General features: G+C 55.3%; 7 non-coding genes across 7 annotated transcripts; all 7 read left to right on the top strand.

Moving 5' to 3' along the window:
- Positions 1–1904: 1904 nt before the first annotated feature.
- Positions 1905–1997, top strand: LOC132360908 (small nucleolar RNA SNORD116). Its single transcript, XR_009501227.1, has one exon. It is a non-coding gene; the product is annotated as a small nucleolar RNA SNORD116 (small nucleolar RNA).
- Positions 1998–4686: 2689 nt separating this feature from the next.
- On the top strand, positions 4687–4779 carry LOC132361836 (small nucleolar RNA SNORD116). The gene has a single exon (XR_009502102.1). It is a non-coding gene; the product is annotated as a small nucleolar RNA SNORD116 (small nucleolar RNA).
- Positions 4780–7407: 2628 nt separating this feature from the next.
- On the top strand, positions 7408–7500 carry LOC132360907 (small nucleolar RNA SNORD116). Its single transcript, XR_009501226.1, has one exon. It is a non-coding gene; the product is annotated as a small nucleolar RNA SNORD116 (small nucleolar RNA).
- Positions 7501–10189: 2689 nt separating this feature from the next.
- Positions 10190–10282, top strand: LOC132361904 (small nucleolar RNA SNORD116). The gene has a single exon (XR_009502168.1). It is a non-coding gene; the product is annotated as a small nucleolar RNA SNORD116 (small nucleolar RNA).
- A 2646-nt stretch (positions 10283–12928) lies between these two features.
- On the top strand, positions 12929–13021 carry LOC132360941 (small nucleolar RNA SNORD116). Its single transcript, XR_009501258.1, has one exon. It is a non-coding gene; the product is annotated as a small nucleolar RNA SNORD116 (small nucleolar RNA).
- A 2690-nt stretch (positions 13022–15711) lies between these two features.
- Positions 15712–15804, top strand: LOC132360945 (small nucleolar RNA SNORD116). The gene has a single exon (XR_009501262.1). It is a non-coding gene; the product is annotated as a small nucleolar RNA SNORD116 (small nucleolar RNA).
- Positions 15805–18450: 2646 nt separating this feature from the next.
- LOC132360940 (small nucleolar RNA SNORD116) lies at positions 18451–18543 on the top strand. The gene has a single exon (XR_009501257.1). It is a non-coding gene; the product is annotated as a small nucleolar RNA SNORD116 (small nucleolar RNA).
- Positions 18544–20061: the final 1518 nt, after the last annotated feature.

Below are 20061 nucleotides of genomic sequence, written 5' to 3'. Positions count from 1 at the left end.
CTGGCATCAGCTGCCTATGGTGGGGATGGCTTTGGCAGTTCATGAGGATGCAGTGAGGTGGGTTACCTGTGAAGAGTTGCAATCCCGTTTCCAGAGGAGTGACTCCCCACGGGTGTCTTGCGGGACATAGAGAAGATGGACATGCTGAGGCATCTGTGCCGGCCTTCTTGGGGGGAGGTGAGTTATGCAAACAAGCCCTTTGGTCGCTCTTTTCCCTCTTTTGGGAATGTGCAAAGCGATAATGTTTCTGCCGGAGGGCATGACGCGGCCGGCCCGTGTGGCATGCAGGCCTTTCGAATAGCCAGAGCTTTATCCAGAGCAGTCCGTTGGCGGGGCAGAGAAGGGGGCACTGTTGCCATCCCTGGTGCACTGCCAAGGCCAGCCACTGTTCCCTTTCAGATGGCAGAGGTCTTCCGTTGAAAGTATATCTGTGGTCCTCGGGGACCATGCCTTTGATCACTGTGAGTTCCTCGGTGCTGCCACTGTGGCAGTGGAGAATTTCCAGGATGCCTCAGGTGGGATCAGCATCTTCAAAGCAGACAGGCTTGCTGTCTGTCTTCCCTGGTGTTCAGTGTTCCCGTGTTCGGAAGATGTCTGTGTCTTCCAGTAGGGACGCGTCGCCCTGCTGGCTGGAGTAGGGCACGGTAGACGAGGCTGTTGAGCGTTTGAGCGGTTCCTTAGGGGTCAGGGCCGCAAACCTTGCAGGATGGGAGCTGCCTGAGACATGGCCGGGAAGGTGGCCTAGTTTCCGCTGTGGGGTTCCAACATGGGTCATGGCTGCTGAAGCCCACTGCTTCCTGTGGTGGGCATTCCCACGGGTCCAAGGAAAGTGATTAGGCCTAGTTGGCGAGAAGTTGCACTTTGTTCGATGTTCTTTAGCCCCTTGAGTGGTTTCAGGCTGCATCTTGCCAGTAGAATGCTGTAGGTCGGTGTCGGCTCACCCATGGGAGTTCCCTTGCTTCCGAAAGTGCTGGGAGTGACCCCAAGTGCACATCAGATGTGCTGGTAGCTGGCAGGTTCTCGAGTTGCACGTAGATGTCACACCCACGGCCGGGAGGCAGGTCTCGTCCAGTCTTTGTGCTCTGGTCAGAAGGCGTGGCTGTGGGAGAGTGGGAGTCCGTGGAGTATTTCAACAGCCCCTGGGGGTTAAAGTTTGCATGCGGCCTCTGGAAGCTGACAGGGGGCTTTCTCCTTTCAGTTGGGGGTATAGCCAGGGTGTTGTTATACACAACTATGGCGTTTACCGTTGGACGCCTCTTCACAGGGCTACAGGGACACACAGAGACCAAGACGCGTAGTCAGCGGCACACAGAGAAACCCACAAGAGCGTCTGCGTGCGCAGTCACAGTCTCACACGCCCACACGCGTGAACACACAAATACAGCCTCTCACACACCGGCCAATGTATGTGCCTAACTTCCTGCAGTCGTACTATCAGACATGCAGTCAATTCTCGGTAAGGGATAGAGGTCCTTGGGAAGCAGTTTCAGAGCTCAAGCCCAGGTAAATGTTTGTATGGATCATGTCCTCTGAGGACACCAGTCCACTTCCCAGGTGCAGTTGCTGGGCAAGCCTCGCCGTCGGCAACAACAAGAATATCTTCGTGTGCTCTGATGACTGGAGGTGCTAAGAAGAACTGGAAAAAGTGAGGCGGGGCCATGTTCCCGAGCATGGTCGCGGATAACTCAGGACGGTAGGTATTCAACCACCCCAAGATGTGCCATTAGATATTAGGTTTTCCTCAGATGGGCCCAATGGCTGCAAGAGTGGCTTGATTGTTCGTCTTGTTGAGTGGCCTGAGGGCTATGGATTCTCCAGGCTTTTGGGGTATCCCAGGCTCATGGCTCCCCTGCAGAGCCCCACGCACTGCCCAGTTGTGTTCTGCAGCATCTCAGCATGTGCTTGGATCGATGATGACACCCTTGTATGCATTCCTTGGAAACTCTGAACAGAATGGGTGAGAACACTCTACCGTCTCCTTATCGAAACTGAGGTTCAGCACGTTTCCTCTCTCGGGTGTAGGGGACTGTTAGGAGTGAGGGCCAGTGTCCCCTGCCGACAGGCATGCAAATACCACCAAGGACTCCAGTATTGGAGGGGCTCCTGTCTGAGGATCGACCGTGTCTGCACATAAGCTGGCTTATCTGTGTATCTCGGGTCCCTGCTGAAAGGCGGTTGAAGGAATGCGAAGGGGCAGGCTCTCTTGCTGGTCTTAAGAGTCGGGGTGTGTGCCGGTCTAGGCTCAGTGTGCTTGCCATTGGATAGGTGTGTTTTGGCCAGGATCACGCTTCGTGCATGCTGTTTCGTGTGTTTATTTTGGAAGCCAAAATGAGCAAGCGTCCCTGGTTTGTGCCTGGAGCCTGAGGCCAAGCCTGTGGCCCTCCCTGTCCTAGCGTTTTGCACAGTGAGATTTTTGAGTCCCTAGTGAGGCTGGAGAATTGGGCGGGGTTGAGCTCGGGTTGGGCGTCGGCGGAAAGGGGCTGATGGATTAGGCCACACTGCTGCCCTTGTCTTCTCCTCTACTTTAACACCCAGCACAGTGTTGGTGCCAAGTGGGGCATCGTGGAGTGGGGTGAGGATCGAGTGCTGCATTTAAACCTGCGTGGTCACTGATGGCCTGGACAGGAAGGTAAGGGATGATGAGGACAGGTCCTTTGTGAGGTCGTGGAATAGGCTGTCATAATTGGGTTGCAGGTGCTGGCCTTGGCTTCCCAAGGATGAGTCGTGTTCGTGATGGGCTGGCATCAGCTGCCTATGGAGGGGGTGGCTTTGTCAGTCAAGTGCATGAGGTGAGGTAGGTAACCTGTGTAGAGTTGTCATCCCATTGCCGGAGGAATGACACCCAAATGGTGTCTTGGGAGACGTAGAGAAGATCGACATTGTGAGGCGTCTGTGCCGGCCTCCTTGGAGGTAGGTGAGTTATGCGAACATTCATATTGGCTGCTTTCTTCCCTTGTTTGGGAATGTGCAAAGCAAAAGTGTTTCTCCCGGGAGGGCATGACACCGCCAGCCAGTTTGGCATGCAGGCCGTTCGAACAGCCTGAGGTTTATCTGCAGCAGTCCGTGGGTGGGGCAGAGATGGGGGCACTGTTGTGATGCCAGGTGTGGTGTCGTGGACAGCCACTGTGCCCTTTCAAGCTTCCAGGTCCCCTCGTGTGGCAGAGGTCTTCCGTTGAAAGTCTGTCTGTGGTCCTCAGGAACAGTGCATTTGATCGCTGTGAGTTCCTCGGTAGTGTCTCTGTGGGAGTGGAGAATTGCCAGGATGCATGGGGTGGGGTGGGCATCATCAAAGCAGACAGGCTTGCGGTCTGTCTTCCCTGGTGTTCAGTGTCCCCGTGTTCGCATGATGTCTGTGGCTTCCAATAGTGTCGAGTCGCCCGGCATGCAGGAGGAGGGCACTTAGGAAGAGGCTGTGTATCATTTGAGCGTTTTCCCAGTTGTCAGGGCCACGAACCCTGCCAGTTGGAAACTTGCCGATACGTGGGCGAGGTGGTGGCCTAAATTCTGCTCTGGTGTTCCAACCTGTGTCATGGTTGCTGAAGCCCAACACTTCCCATTGTGGGCATTCCCACGGGGTCACGGAAAGTGATTTGGTCTAGTTGGTGAGAAGACGCACTTGGTCCGCAGTTCCTTAGCCCCTTGAGAAGTGCCGTGCTGCATCTTTCCTGTAGGCAACTGCAGGTCGCTATCAGCCCGCCCCTGGGAGGTTCCCTTGCTTCCGGGAGTGCTGGGAGTGACCCCAAGGGCACATGAGATGTGCTGGTAGGTGGCAGGGTCTCCAGGTCCACATAGATGTGACAGCCACGGCCGGGAGGCAGGTCTCGTCCAGTCTTTGTGCTTTGGTCAGAAGGCGTGGCTGTGAGAGAGCGGGAGTCTGTGCACTATTTCAACAGTCCCTAGGGGTCAAAGTTCGCATGTGGCCTCTTGAAGCTGACAGGGGTCTTTCTCCTTTCAGTTGGGGGTCCAACCAGGATGGTGTGTATAAACTATGGCGTTTACTGTTGGACGTGTCTGAAGAGGGGCACAGGGACACCCAGAGACCAAGACGCGTATTCAGCGGCACACACCGGAACCCACGAGTGCATCTTCTTGCTCAGTCACAGTCACAGACGCCCACACGCGTGAATACACACATACAGCATCTCACACACCGGCCAACATACATGCCTAACTTCCTCCAGTCGTGCTATGGGACACGCAATCAGTTTTCGGTAAGGGATAGTGGTACTTGGGAAGCAGGTTCCGGGCTGACACGCAGGTAAATTTTCACAAGAATCATGTTCTCTGAGGAGTCTGGTTCAATTCAGAAGCCTGCCTGATTTCTGTCCACTTCTCAGGTGCAGTTGCAGGGTAAGGCTGGCCGTCGGCAAAGACAAGAAGACCTTCGTGTTGTCTGATAACTGGATGTGCTAAGGGGAACTGGAAAAAGTGGAGCAGGCGCACGTTGCTGAGCGTGGCTGGGGATAACTCAGGACAGTAGCATTCACCCATACTAAGATGTGCCATTGGCTATTAGGTTTTCCTCAGATGGGTCCAATGGCTGCAAGAGTGGATTGATTGTTGGTCTTGCTGAGTGGCTTGAGGACTGTGGATTCCCCAGGCTGTTGGAGTACTTCTGGGTCATGGCTCCTCTGCAGAGACCCACGGCCTGCCCGTTTGTGTTCTGCAGCGTCCCAGCATGTGCTTGGATCGATGATGACACCCTTGTATGCATTCCTTGGAAAATCTGAACAAAATGAGTGAGAAAGCTCTACGGTCTCCTCATGGAAACTGAGGTCCAGCAGGTTTCCTCTCGGGGGTAGGGGACAGTTAGCAGTGAGGACCAACATCCCCTGCTGACATGCATGCAAATACCACTAAGGGCTCTCACATTGGAGGGGCTCCTGTCTGAGGGTCGACTGTGTCTGCCCATAAGCTGGGTCATCTATGAATCCGTGGTCCCTGCTAAAAGGCCGTGAGGGAATGCAAGGGGGCAGGGTCTCCTGCTAGTCTTCAGAGTCAGAGTGTGTGCTGGTGTGGGCCCAGTGAGCTTTCAGCTTGGAGAAGTGTGTTTTGACCAGGATCATGCTTTGTGCATGCCGCTTCGGTGGTTGATTTTGGAAGCCAAAATGAGCAAGTTTCCCTGGTTGGAGCCTGCAGCCTCAGGCCAGGCCTGTGGCCCTCTCTGTTGTTGTGTTTGGTGCGGTGAGGTTCTTGAGTGCCAGGTGGGGCTGGAGCAGTGGGCGGGGGTTGGATGGAATTTGGTGATGGTGGAAGGGGGCTGATGGATTAGGCCTCGGTGCTGCCCCTGAAGCTGCCAGCACACTGTTGGCGCTATGTGGATCATCGTGGAGTGGGGTGACGATCGAGTGCTGCATTTAAGCCTGCGTAGTGGCTGCTGCCCTGGAGAGAAAGGTAAGGTATCATGAGGACAGGTCCTGTGTGATGTCGTGGGATGGGCTGTCATCATTGGGTTGCAGGCGCTGGCCTCGGCTTCCCAAGGATGTGTCTTGTTCGTGATGGCCTGGCATCAGCTGCCTATGGTGGGGATGGCTTTGGCAGTTCATGAGGATGCAGTGAGGTGGGTTACCTGTGAAGAGTTGCAATCCCGTTTCCAGAGGAGTGACTCCCCACGGGTGTCTTGCGGGACATAGAGAAGATGGACATGCTGAGGCATCTGTGCCGGCCTTCTTGGGGGGAGGTGAGTTATGCAAACAAGCCCTTTGGTCGCTCTTTTCCCTCTTTTGGGAATGTGCAAAGCGATAATGTTTCTGCCGGAGGGCATGACGCGGCCGGCCCGTGTGGCATGCAGGCCTTTCGAATAGCCAGAGCTTTATCCAGAGCAGTCCGTTGGCGGGGCAGAGAAGGGGGCACTGTTGCCATCCCTGGTGCACTGCCAAGGCCAGCCACTGTTCCCTTTCAGATGGCAGAGGTCTTCCGTTGAAAGTATATCTGTGGTCCTCGGGGACCATGCCTTTGATCACTGTGAGTTCCTCGGTGCTGCCACTGTGGCAGTGGAGAATTTCCAGGATGCCTCAGGTGGGATCAGCATCTTCAAAGCAGACAGGCTTGCTGTCTGTCTTCCCTGGTGTTCAGTGTTCCCGTGTTCGGAAGATGTCTGTGTCTTCCAGTAGGGACGCGTCGCCCTGCTGGCTGGAGTAGGGCACGGTAGACGAGGCTGTTGAGCGTTTGAGCGGTTCCTTAGGGGTCAGGGCCGCAAACCTTGCAGGATGGGAGCTGCCTGAGACATGGCCGGGAAGGTGGCCTAGTTTCCGCTGTGGGGTTCCAACATGGGTCATGGCTGCTGAAGCCCACTGCTTCCTGTGGTGGGCATTCCCACGGGTCCAAGGAAAGTGATTAGGCCTAGTTGGCGAGAAGTTGCACTTTGTTCGATGTTCTTTAGCCCCTTGAGTGGTTTCAGGCTGCATCTTGCCAGTAGAATGCTGTAGGTCGGTGTCGGCTCACCCATGGGAGTTCCCTTGCTTCCGAAAGTGCTGGGAGTGACCCCAAGTGCACATCAGATGTGCTGGTAGCTGGCAGGTTCTCGAGTTGCACGTAGATGTCACACCCACGGCCGGGAGGCAGGTCTCGTCCAGTCTTTGTGCTCTGGTCAGAAGGCGTGGCTGTGGGAGAGTGGGAGTCCGTGGAGTATTTCAACAGCCCCTGGGGGTTAAAGTTTGCATGCGGCCTCTGGAAGCTGACAGGGGGCTTTCTCCTTTCAGTTGGGGGTATAGCCAGGGTGTTGTTATACACAACTATGGCGTTTACCGTTGGACGCCTCTTCACAGGGCTACAGGGACACACAGAGACCAAGACGCGTAGTCAGCGGCACACAGAGAAACCCACAAGAGCGTCTGCGTGCGCAGTCACAGTCTCACACGCCCACACGCGTGAACACACAAATACAGCCTCTCACACACCGGCCAATGTATGTGCCTAACTTCCTGCAGTCGTACTATCAGACATGCAGTCAATTCTCGGTAAGGGATAGAGGTCCTTGGGAAGCAGTTTCAGAGCTCAAGCCCAGGTAAATGTTTGTATGGATCATGTCCTCTGAGGACACCAGTCCACTTCCCAGGTGCAGTTGCTGGGCAAGCCTCGCCGTCGGCAACAACAAGAATATCTTCGTGTGCTCTGATGACTGGAGGTGCTAAGAAGAACTGGAAAAAGTGAGGCGGGGCCATGTTCCCGAGCATGGTCGCGGATAACTCAGGACGGTAGGTATTCAACCACCCCAAGATGTGCCATTAGATATTAGGTTTTCCTCAGATGGGCCCAATGGCTGCAAGAGTGGCTTGATTGTTCGTCTTGTTGAGTGGCCTGAGGGCTATGGATTCTCCAGGCTTTTGGGGTATCCCAGGCTCATGGCTCCCCTGCAGAGCCCCACGCACTGCCCAGTTGTGTTCTGCAGCATCTCAGCATGTGCTTGGATCGATGATGACACCCTTGTATGCATTCCTTGGAAACTCTGAACAGAATGGGTGAGAACACTCTACCGTCTCCTTATCGAAACTGAGGTTCAGCACGTTTCCTCTCTCGGGTGTAGGGGACTGTTAGGAGTGAGGGCCAGTGTCCCCTGCCGACAGGCATGCAAATACCACCAAGGACTCCAGTATTGGAGGGGCTCCTGTCTGAGGATCGACCGTGTCTGCACATAAGCTGGCTTATCTGTGTATCTCGGGTCCCTGCTGAAAGGCGGTTGAAGGAATGCGAAGGGGCAGGCTCTCTTGCTGGTCTTAAGAGTCGGGGTGTGTGCCGGTCTAGGCTCAGTGTGCTTGCCATTGGATAGGTGTGTTTTGGCCAGGATCACGCTTCGTGCATGCTGTTTCGTGTGTTTATTTTGGAAGCCAAAATGAGCAAGCGTCCCTGGTTTGTGCCTGGAGCCTGAGGCCAGGCCTGTGGCCCTCCCTGTCCTAGCGTTTTGCACAGTGAGATTTTTGAGTCCCTAGTGAGGCTGGAGAATTGGGCGGGGTTGGGCTCGGGTTGGGCGTCGGCGGAAAGGGGCTGATGGATTAGGCCACACTGCTGCCCTTGTCTTCTCCTCTACTTTAACACCCAGCACAGTGTTGGTGCCAAGTGGGGCATCGTGGAGTGGGGTGAGGATCGAGTGCTGCATTTAAACCTGCGTGGTCGCTGATGGCCTGGACAGGAAGGTAAGGGATGATGAGGACAGGTCCTTTGTGAGGTCGTGGAATAGGCTGTCATAATTGGGTTGCAGGTGCTGGCCTTGGCTTCCCAAGGATGAGTCGTGTTCGTGATGGGCTGGCATCAGCTGCCTATGGAGGGGGTGGCTTTGTCAGTCAAGTGCATGAGGTGAGGTAGGTAACCTGTGTAGAGTTGTCATCCCATTGCCGGAGGAATGACACCCAAATGGTGTCTTGGGAGACGTAGAGAAGATCGACATTGTGAGGCGTCTGTGCCGGCCTCCTTGGAGGTAGGTGAGTTATGCGAACATTCATATTGGCTGCTTTCTTCCCTTGTTTGGGAATGTGCAAAGCAAAAGTGTTTCTCCCGGGAGGGCATGACACCGCCAGCCAGTTTGGCATGCAGGCCGTTCGAACAGCCTGAGGTTTATCTGCAGCAGTCCGTGGGTGGGGCAGAGATGGGGGCACTGTTGTGATGCCAGGTGTGCTGTCGTGGACAGCCACTGTGCCCTTTCAAGCTTCCAGGTCCCCTCGTGTGGCAGAGGTCTTCCGTTGAAAGTCTGTCTGTGGTCCTCAGGAACAGTGCATTTGATCGCTGTGAGTTCCTCGGTAGTGTCTCTGTGGCAGTGGAGAATTGCCAGGATGCATGGGGTGGGGTGGGCATCATCAAAGCAGACAGGCTTGCGGTCTGTCTTCCCTGGTGTTCAGTGTCCCCGTGTTCGCATGATGTCTGTGGCTTCCAATAGTGTCGAGTCGCCCGGCATGCAGGAGGAGGGCACTTAGGAAGAGGCTGTGTATCATTTGAGCGTTTTCCCAGTTGTCAGGGCCACGAACCCTGCCAGTTGGAAACTTGCCGATACGTGGGCGAGGTGGTGGCCTAAATTCTGCTCTGGTGTTCCAACCTGTGTCATGGTTGCTGAAGCCCAACACTTCCCATTGTGGGCATTCCCACGGGGTCACGGAAAGTGATTTGGTCTAGTTGGTGAGAAGACGCACTTGGTCCGCAGTTCCTTAGCCCCTTGAGAAGTGCCGTGCTGCATCTTTCCTGTAGGCAACTGCAGGTCGCTATCAGCCCGCCCCTGGGAGGTTCCCTTGCTTCCGGGAGTGCTGGGAGTGACCCCAAGGGCACGTGAGATGTGCTGGTAGGTGGCAGGGTCTCCAGGTCCACATAGATGTGACAGCCATGGCCGGGAGGCAGGTCTCGTCCAGTCTTTGTGCTTTGGTCAGAAGGCGTGGCTGTGAGAGAGCGGGAGTCTGTGCACTATTTCAACAGTCCCTAGGGGTCAAAGTTCGCATGTGGCCTCTTGAAGCTGACAGGGGTCTTTCTCCTTTCAGTTGGGGGTCCAACCAGGATGGTGTGTATAAACTATGGCGTTTACTGTTGGACGTGTCTGAAGAGGGGCACAGGGACACCCAGAGACCAAGACGCGTATTCAGCGGCACACACCGGAACCCACGAGTGCATCTTCTTGCTCAGTCACAGTCACAGACGCCCACACGCGTGAATACACACATACAGCGTCTCACACACCGGCCAACATACATGCCTAACTTCCTCCAGTCGTGCTATGGGACACGCAATCAGTTTTCGGTAAGGGATAGTGGTACTTGGGAAGCAGGTTCCGGGCTGACACGCAGGTAAATTTTCACAAGAATCATGTTCTCTGAGGAGTCTGGTGCAATTCAGAAGCCTGCCTGATTTCTGTCCACTTCTCAGGTGCAGTTGCAGGGTAAGGCTGGCCGTCGGCAAAGACAAGAAGACCTTCGTGTTGTCTGATAACTGGATGTGCTAAGGGGAACTGGAAAAAGTGGAGCAGGCGCACGTTGCTGAGCGTGGCTGGGGATAACTCAGGACAGTAGCATTCACCCATACTAAGATGTGCCATTGGCTATTAGGTTTTCCTCAGATGGGTCCAATGGCTGCAAGAGTGGATTGATTGTTGGTCTTGCTGAGTGGCTTGAGGACTGTGGATTCCCCAGGCTGTTGGAGTACTTCTGGGTCATGGCTCCTCTGCAGAGACCCACGGCCTGCCCGTTTGTGTTCTGCAGCGTCCCAGCATGTGCTTGGATCGATGATGACACCCTTGTATGCATTCCTTGGAAAATCTGAACAAAATGAGTGAGAAAGCTCTACGGTCTCCACATGGAAACTGAGGTCCAGCAGGTTTCCTCTCGGGGGTAGGGGACAGTTAGCAGTGAGGACCAACATCCCCTGCTGACATGCATGCAAATACCACTAAGGGCTCTCGCATTGGAGGGGCTCCTGTCTGAGGGTCGACCGTGTCTGCCCATAAGCTGGGTCATCTATGAATCTGTGGTCCCTGCTAAAAGGCCGTGAGGGAATGCAAGGGGGCAGGGTCTCCTGCTAGTCTTCAGAGTCAGAGTGTGTGCTGGTGTGGGCCCAGTGAGCTTTCAGCTTGGAGAAGTGTGTTTTGACCAGGATCATGCTTTGTGCATGCCGCTTCGGTGGTTGATTTTGGAAGCCAAAATGAGCAAGGTTCCCTGGTTGGAGCCTGCAGCCTCAGGCCAGGCCTGTGGCCCTCTCTGTTGTTGTGTTTGGTGCGGTGAGGTTCTTGAGTGCCAGGTGGGGCTGGAGCAGTGGGCGGGGGTTGGATGGAATTTGGTGATGGTGGAAGGGGGCTGATGGATTAGGCCTCGGTGCTGCCCCTGAAGCTGCCAGCACACTGTTGGCGCTATGTGGATCATCGTGGAGTGGGGTGACGATCGAGTGCTGCATTTAAGCCTGCGTAGTGGCTGCTGCCCTGGAGAGAAAGGTAAGGTATCATGAGGACAGGTCCTGTGTGATGTCGTGGGATGGGCTGTCATCATTGGGTTGCAGGCGCTGGCCTCGGCTTCCCAAGGATGTGTCTTGTTCGTGATGGCCTGGCATCAGCTGCCTATGGTGGGGATGGCTTTGGCAGTTCATGAGGATGCAGTGAGGTGGGTTACCTGTGAAGAGTTGCAATCCCGTTTCCAGAGGAGTGACTCCCCACGGGTGTCTTGCGGGACATAGAGAAGATGGACATGCTGAGGCATCTGTGCCGGCCTTCTCTGGGGGAGGTGAGTTATGCAAACAAGCCCTTTGGTCGCTCTTTTCCCTCTTTTGGGAATGTGCAAAGCGATAGTGTTTCTGCCGGAGGGCATGACGCGGCCGGCCCGTGTGGCATGCAGGCCTTTCGAATAGCCAGAGCTTTATCCAGAGCAGTCCGTTGGCGGGGCAGAGAAGGGGGCACTGTTGCCATCCCTGGTGCACTGCCAAGGCCAGCCACTGTTCCCTTTCAGGCTTCCAAGTCCCCTCACATGGCAGAGGTCTTCCGTTGAAAGTATATCTGTGGTCCTCGGGGACCAAGCCTTTGATCACTGTGAGTTCCTCGGTGCTGCCACTGTGGCAGTGGAGAATTTCCAGGATGCCTCAGGTGGGATCAGCATCTTCAAAGCAGACAGGCTTGCGGTCTGTCTTCCCTGGTGTTCAGTGTTCCCGTGTTCGGAAGATGTCTGTGTCTTCCAGTAGGGACGCGTCGCCCTGCTGGCTGGAGTAGGGCACGGTGGACGAGGCTGTTGAGCGTTTGAGCGGTTCCTTAGGGGTCAGGGCCGCAAACCTTGCAGGATGGGAGCTGCCTGAGACATGGCCGGGAAGGTGGCCTAGTTTCCGCTGTGGGGTTCCAACATGGGTCATGGCTGCTGAAGCCCACTGCTTCCTGTGGTGGGCATTCCCACGGGTCCAAGGAAAGTGGTTAGGCCTAGTTGGCGAGAAGTTGCACTTTGTTCGATGTTCTTTAGCCCCTTGAGTGGACTCAGGCTGCATCTTGCCAGTAGAATGCTGTAGGTCGGTGTCGGCTCACCCATGGGAGTTCCCTTGCTTCCGAAAGTGCTGGGAGTGACCCCAAGTGCACATCAGATGTGCTGGTAGCTGGCAGGTTCTCGAGTTGCACGTAGATGTCACACCCACGGCCGGGAGGCAGGTCTCGTCCAGTCTTTGTGCTCTGGTCAGAAGGCGTGGCTGTGGGAGAGTGGGCGTCCGTGGAGTATTTCAACAGCCCCTGGGGGTTAAAGTTTGCATGCGGCCTCTGGAAGCTGACAGGGGGCTTTCTCCTTTCAGTTGGGGGTCTAGCCAGGGTGTTGTTATACACAACTATGGCGTTTACCGTTGGACGCCTCTTCACAGGGCTACAGGGACACACAGAGACCAAGACGTGTAGTCAGCGGCACACAGAGAAACCCACAAGAGCGTCTGCGTGCGCAGTCACAGTCACACACGCCCACACGCGTGAACACACAAATACAGCCTCTCACACACCGGCCAATGTATGTGCCTAACTTCCTGCAGTCGTACTATCAGACATGCAGTCAATTCTCGGTAAGGGATAGAGGTCCTTGGGAAGCAGTTTCAGAGCTCAAGCCCAGGTAAATGTTTGTATGGATCATGTCCTCTGAGGACACCAGTCCACTTCCCAGGTGCAGTTGCTGGGCAAGCCTCGCCGTCGGCAAAAACAAGAAGATCTTCGTGTGCTCTGATGACTGGAGGTGCTAAGAAGAACTGGAAAAAGTGAGGCGGGACCATGTTCCCGAGCATGGTCGCGGATAACTCAGGACGGTAGGTATTCAACCACCCCAAGATGTGCCATTAGATATTAGGTTTTCCTCAGATGGGCCCAATGGCTGCAAGAGTGGCTTGATTGTTCGTCTTGTCGAGTGGCCTGAGGGCTATGGATTCTCCAGGCTTTTGGGGTACTCCAGGCTCATGGCTCCCCTGCAGAGCCCCACGCACTGCCCGGTTGTGTTCTGCAGCATCCCAGCATGTGCTTGGATCGATGATGACACTCTTGTATGCATTCCTTGGAAACTCTGAACAGAATGGGTGAGAACACTCTACCGTCTCCTTATCGAAACTGAGGTTCAGCACGTTTCCTCTCTCGGGTGTAGGGGACTGTTAGGAGTGAGGGCCAGTGTCCCCTGCCGACATGCACGCAAATACCACCAAGGACTCCAGTATTGGAGGGGCTCCTGTCTGAGGATCGACCGTGTCTGCACATAAGCTGGCTTATCTGTGTATCCCGGGTCCCTGCTGAAAGGCGGTTGAAGGAATGCGAGGGGGCAGGCTCTCTTGCTGGTCTTAAGAGTCGGGGTGTGTGCCGGTCTAGGCCCAGTGTGCTTGCCATTGGATAGGTGTGTTTTGGCCAGGATCACGCTTCGTGCATGCTGTTTCGTGTGTTTATTTTGGAAGCCAAAATGAGCAAGCGTCCCTGGTTTGTGCCTGGAGCCTGAGGCCAGGCCTGTGGCCCTCCCTGTCCTAGTGTTTTGCACAGTGAGGTTTTTGAGTCCCTAGTGAGGCTGGAGAATTGGGCGGGGTTGGGCTCGGGTTGGGCGTCGGCGGAAAGGGGCTGATGGATTAGGCCACACTGCTGCCCTTGTCTGCTCCTCTACTTTAACACCCAGCACAGTGTTGGTGCCAAGTGGGGCATCGTGGAGTGGGGTGAGGATCGAGTGCTGCATTTAAACCTGCGTGGTCGCTGATGGCCTGGACAGGAAGGTAAGGGATGATGAGGACCGGTCCTTTGTGAGGTCGTGGAATAGGCTGTCATAATTGGGTTGCAGGTGCTGGCCTTGGCTTCCCAAGGATGAGTCGTGTTCGTGATGGGCTGGCATCAGCTGCCTATGGAGGGGGTGGCTTTGGCAGTTCAAGTGCATGAGGTGAGGTAGGTAACCTGTGTAGAGTTATCATCTCATTGCCGGAGGAATGACATCCAAAGGGTGTCTTGGGGGACGTAGAGAAGATCGACATTGTGAGGCGTCTGTGCCGGCCTCCTTGGAGGTAGGTGAGTTATGCGAACATCCCTATTGGCTGCTTTCTTCCCTTGTTTGGGAATGTGCAAAGCAAAAGTGTTTCTCCCGGGGGGGCATGACACCGCCAGCCAGTTTGGCATGCAGGCCGTTCGAACAGCCTGAGGTTTATCTGCAGCAGTCCGTGGGTGGGGCAGAGATGGGGGCACTGTTGCGATGCCAGGTGTGCTGTCGTGGACAGCCACTGTGCCCTTTCAAGCTTCCAGGTCCCCTCGTGTGGCAGAGGTCTTCCGTTGAAAGTCTGTCTGTGGTCCTCAGGAACAGTGCATTTGATCGCTGTGAGTTCCTCGGTAGTGTTGCTGTGGGAGTGGAGAATTGCCAGGATGCATGGGGTGGTGTGGGCATCATCAAAGCAGACAGGCTTGCGGTCTGTCTTCCCTGGTGTTCAGTGTCCCCGTGTTCGCATGATGTCTGTGGCTTCCAATAGTGTCGAGTCGCCCTGCATGCAGGAGGAGGGCACTTAGGAAGAGGCTGTGTATCATTTGAGCGTTTTCCCAGTTGTCAGGGCCACGAACCCTGCCAGTTGGAAACTTGCCGATACGTGGGTGAGGAGGTGGCCTAAATTCGGCTCTGGTGTTCCAACCTGTGTCATGGTTGCTGAAGCCCAACACTTCCCATTGTGGGCATTCCCACGGGGTCACGGAGAGTGATTTGGTCTAGTTGGTGAGAAGACGCACTTGGTCCGCAGTTCCTTAGCCCCTTGAGAAGTGCCGTGCTGCATCTTTCCTGTAGGCAACTGCAGGTCGCTATCAGCCCGCCCCTGGGATGTTCCCTTGCTTCCAGGAGTGCTGGGAGTGACCCCAAGGGCACATCAGATGTGCTGGTAGGTGGCAGGGTCTCCAGGTCCACATAGATGTGACAGCCACGGCCGGGAGGCAGGTCTCGTCCAGTCTTTGTGCTTTGGTCAGAAGGCGTGGCTGTGAGAGAGCGGGAGTCTGTGGACTAATTCAACAGTCCCTGGGGGTCAAAGTTCGCATGTGGCCTCTTGAAGCTGACAGGGGTCTTTCTCCTTTCAGTTGGGGGTCCAACCAGGATGGTGTGTATAAACTATGGCGTTTACTGTTGGAGGCGTCTGCAGAGGGCCACAGGGACACCCAGAGACCAAGACGCGTATTCAGCGGCACACACCGGAACCCACGAGTGCATCTTCGTGCGCAGTCACAGTCACACACGCCCACACGCGTGAATACACACATACAGCGTCTCACACACCGGCCAACGTACATGCCTAACTTCCTCCAGTCGTGCTGTGAGACACGCAATCAGTTTTCGGTAAGGGATAGTGGTACTTGGGTAGCAGGTTCCGGGCTGACACGTAGGTAAGTTTTCACAAGAATCATGTTCTCTGAGGACTCTGGTGCAATTCAGAAGCCTGCCTGATTTCTGTCCACTTCTCAGGTGCAGTTGCAGGGTAAGGCTGGCCGTCGGCAAAGACAAGAAGACCTTCGTGTTGTCTGATAACTGGATGTGCTAAGGGGAACTGGAAAAAGTGGAGCAGGCGCACGTTGCTGAGCGTGGCTGGGGATAACTCAGGACAGTAGCATTCACCCATACTAAGATGTGCCACTGGCTATTAGGTTTTCCTCAGATGGGTCCAATGGCTGCAAGAGTGGATTGATTGTTGGTCTTGCTGAGTGGCTTGAGGACTGTGGATTCCCCAGGCTGTTGGAGTACTTCTGGGTCATGGCTCCTCTGCAGAGCCCCACGGCCTGCCCGTTTGTGTTCTGCAGCGTCCCAGAATGTGCTTGAATCGATGATGACACCCTTGTATGCATTCCTTGGAAAATCTGAACAAAATGAGTGAGAAAGCTCTACGGTCTCCACATGGAAACTGAGGTCCAGCAGGTTTCCTCTCGGGGGTAGGGGACAGTTAGCAGTGAGGACCAACATCCCCTGCTGACATGCATGCAAATACCACTAAGGGCTCTCGCATTGGAGGGGCTCCTGTCTGAGGGTCGACCGTGTCTGCCCATAAGCTGGGTCATCTATGAATCCGTGGTCCCTGCTAAAAGGCCGTGAGGGAATGCAAGGGGGCAGGGTCTCCTGCTAGTCTTCAGAGTCAGAGTGTGTGCTGGTGTGGGCCCAGTGAGCTTTCAGCTTGGAGAAGTGTGTTTTGACCAGGATCATGCTTTGTGCATGCCGCTTCGGTGGTTGATTTTGGAAGCCAAAATGAGCAAGGTTCCCTGGTTGGAGCCTGCAGCCTCAGGCCAGGCCTGTGGCCCTCTCTGTTGTTGTGTTTGGTGCGGTGAGGTTCTTGAGTGCCAGGTGGGGCTGGAGCAGTGGGCGGGGGTTGGATGGAATTTGGTGATGGTGGAAGGGGGCTGATGGATTAGGCCTCGGTGCTGCCCCTGAAGCTGCCAGCACACTGTTGGCGCTATGTGGATCATCGTGGAGTGGGGTGACGATCGAGTGCTGCATTTAAGCCTGCGTAGTGGCTGCTGCCCTGGAGAGAAAGGTAAGGTATCATGAGGACAGGTCCTGTGTGATGTCGTGGGATGGGCTGTCATCATTGGGTTGCAGGCGCTGGCCTCGGCTTCCCAAGGATGTGTCTTGTTCGTGATGGCCTGGCATCAGCTGCCTATGGTGGGGATGGCTTTGGCAGTTCATGAGGATGCAGTGAGGTGGGTTACCTGTGAAGAGTTGCAATCCCGTTTCCAGAGGAGTGACTCCCCACGGGTGTCTTGCGGGACATAGAGAAGATGGACATGCTGAGGCATCTGTGCCGGCCTTCTCTGGGGGAGGTGAGTTATGCAAACAAGCCCTTTGGTCGCTCTTTTCCCTCTTTTGGGAATGTGCAAAGCGATAGTGTTTCTGCCGGAGGGCATGACGCGGCCGGCCCGTGTGGCATGCAGGCCTTTCGAATAGCCAGAGCTTTATCCAGAGCAGTCCGTTGGCGGGGCAGAGAAGGGGGCACTGTTGCCATCCCTGGTGCACTGCCAAGGCCAGCCACTGTTCCCTTTCAGGCTTCCAAGTCCCCTCACATGGCAGAGGTCTTCCGTTGAAAGTATATCTGTGGTCCTCGGGGACCATGCCTTTGATCACTGTGAGTTCCTCGGTGCTGCCACTGTGGCAGTGGAGAATTTCCAGGATGCCTCAGGTGGGATCAGCATCTTCAAAGCAGACAGGCTTGCGGTCTGTCTTCCCTGGTGTTCAGTGTTCCCGTGTTCGGAAGATGTCTGTGTCTTCCAGTAGGGACGCGTCGCCCTGCTGGCTGGAGTAGGGCACGGTGGACGAGGCTGTTGAGCGTTTGAGCGGTTCCTTAGGGGTCAGGGCCGCAAACCTTGCAGGATGGGAGCTGCCTGAGACATGGCCGGGAAGGTGGCCTAGTTTCCGCTGTGGGGTTCCAACATGGGTCATGGCTGCTGAAGCCCACTGCTTCCTGTGGTGGGCATTCCCACGGGTCCAAGGAAAGTGGTTAGGCCTAGTTGGCGAGAAGTTGCACTTTGTTCGATGTTCTTTAGCCCCTTGAGTGGATTCAGGCTGCATCTTGCCAGTAGAATGCTGTAGGTCGGTGTCGGCTCACCCATGGGAGTTCCCTTGCTTCCGAAAGTGCTGGGAGTGACCCCAAGTGCACATCAGATGTGCTGGTAGCTGGCAGGTTCTCGAGTTGCACGTAGATGTCACACCCACGGCCGGGAGGCAGGTCTCGTCCAGTCTTTGTGCTCTGGTCAGAAGGCGTGGCTGTGGGAGAGTGGGCGTCCGTGGAGTATTTCAACAGCCCCTGGGGGTTAAAGTTTGCATGCGGCCTCTGGAAGCTGACAGGGGGCTTTCTCCTTTCAGTTGGGGGTCTAGCCAGGGTGTTGTTATACACAACTATGGCGTTTACCGTTGGACGCCTCTTCACAGGGCTACAGGGACACACAGAGACCAAGACGTGTAGTCAGCGGCACACAGAGAAACCCACAAGAGCGTCTGCGTGCGCAGTCACAGTCACACACGCCCACACGCGTGAACACACAAATACAGCCTCTCACACACCGGCCAATGTATGTGCCTAACTTCCTGCAGTCGTACTATCAGACATGCAGTCAATTCTCGGTAAGGGATAGAGGTCCTTGGGAAGCAGTTTCAGAGCTCAAGCCCAGGTAAATGTTTGTATGGATCATGTCCTCTGAGGACACCAGTCCACTTCCCAGGTGCAGTTGCTGGGCAAGCCTCGCCGTCGGCAAAAACAAGAAGATCTTCGTGTGCTCTGATGACTGGAGGTGCTAAGAAGAACTGGAAAAAGTGAGGCGGGACCATGTTCCCGAGCATGGTCGCGGATAACTCAGGACGGTAGGTATTCAACCACCCCAAGATGTGCCATTAGATATTAGGTTTTCCTCAGATGGGCCCAATGGCTGCAAGAGTGGCTTGATTGTTCGTCTTGTCGAGTGGCCTGAGGGCTATGGATTCTCCAGGCTTTTGGGGTACTCCAGGCTCATGGCTCCCCTGCAGAGCCCCACGCACTGCCCGGTTGTGTTCTGCAGCATCCCAGCATGTGCTTGGATCGATGATGACACTCTTGTATGCATTCCTTGGAAACTCTGAACAGAATGGGTGAGAACACTCTACCGTCTCCTTATCGAAACTGAGGTTCAGCACGTTTCCTCTCTCGGGTGTAGGGGACTGTTAGGAGTGAGGGCCAGTGTCCCCTGCCGACATGCACGCAAATACCACCAAGGACTCCAGTATTGGAGGGGCTCCTGTCTGAGGATCGACCGTGTCTGCACATAAGCTGGCTTATCTGTGTATCCCGGGTCCCTGCTGAAAGGCGGTTGAAGGAATGCGAGGGGGCAGGCTCTCTTGCTGGTCTTAAGAGTCGGGGTGTGTGCCGGTCTAGGCCCAGTGTGCTTGCCATTGGATAGGTGTGTTTTGGCCAGGATCACGCTTCGTGCATGCTGTTTCGTGTGTTTATTTTGGAAGCCAAAATGAGCAAGCGTCCCTGGTTTGTGCCTGGAGCCTGAGGCCAGGCCTGTGGCCCTCCCTGTCCTAGTGTTTTGCACAGTGAGGTTTTTGAGTCCCTAGTGAGGCTGGAGAATTGGGCGGGGTTGGGCTCGGGTTGGGCGTCGGCGGAAAGGGGCTGATGGATTAGGCCACACTGCTGCCCTTGTCTGCTCCTCTACTTTAACACCCAGCACAGTGTTGGTGCCAAGTGGGGCATCGTGGAGTGGGGTGAGGATCGAGTGCTGCATTTAAACCTGCGTGGTCGCTGATGGCCTGGACAGGAAGGTAAGGGATGATGAGGACCGGTCCTTTGTGAGGTCGTGGAATAGGCTGTCATAATTGGGTTGCAGGTGCTGGCCTTGGCTTCCCAAGGATGAGTCGTGTTCGTGATGGGCTGGCATCAGCTGCCTATGGAGGGGGTGGCTTTGGCAGTTCAAGTGCATGAGGTGAGGTAGGTAACCTGTGTAGAGTTATCATCTCATTGCCGGAGGAATGACATCCAAAGGGTGTCTTGGGGGACGTAGAGAAGATCGACATTGTGAGGCGTCTGTGCCGGCCTCCTTGGAGGTAGGTGAGTTATGTGAACATCCCTATTGGCTGCTTTCTTCCCTTGTTTGGGAATGTGCAAAGCAAAAGTGTTTCTCCCGGGGGGGCATGACACCGCCAGCCAGTTTGGCATGCAGGCCGTTCGAACAGCCTGAGGTTTATCTGCAGCAGTCCGTGGGTGGGGCAGAGATGGGGGCACTGTTGCGATGCCAGGTGTGCTGTCGTGGACAGCCACTGTGCCCTTTCAAGCTTCCAGGTCCCCTCGTGTGGCAGAGGTCTTCCGTTGAAAGTCTGTCTGTGGTCCTCAGGAACAGTGCATTTGATCGCTGTGAGTTCCTCGGTAGTGTTGCTGTGGGAGTGGAGAATTGCCAGGATGCATGGGGTGGTGTGGGCATCATCAAAGCAGACAGGCTTGCGGTCTGTCTTCCCTGGTGTTCAGTGTCCCCGTGTTCGCATGATGTCTGTGGCTTCCAATAGTGTCGAGTCGCCCTGCATGCAGGAGGAGGGCACTTAGGAAGAGGCTGTGTATCATTTGAGCGTTTTCCCAGTTGTCAGGGCCACGAACCCTGCCAGTTGGAAACTTGCCGATACGTGGGTGAGGAGGTGGCCTAAATTCGGCTCTGGT

Source organism: Balaenoptera ricei, chromosome 2 (genome assembly GCF_028023285.1).
Source record: "Balaenoptera ricei isolate mBalRic1 chromosome 2, mBalRic1.hap2, whole genome shotgun sequence".
In the NCBI taxonomy this organism is placed as follows: domain Eukaryota; kingdom Metazoa; phylum Chordata; class Mammalia; order Artiodactyla; family Balaenopteridae; genus Balaenoptera; species Balaenoptera ricei.
The sequence above is the reverse complement of the archived record's forward strand: the minus strand, read 5'-3'. Positions and strand labels throughout refer to the sequence as shown.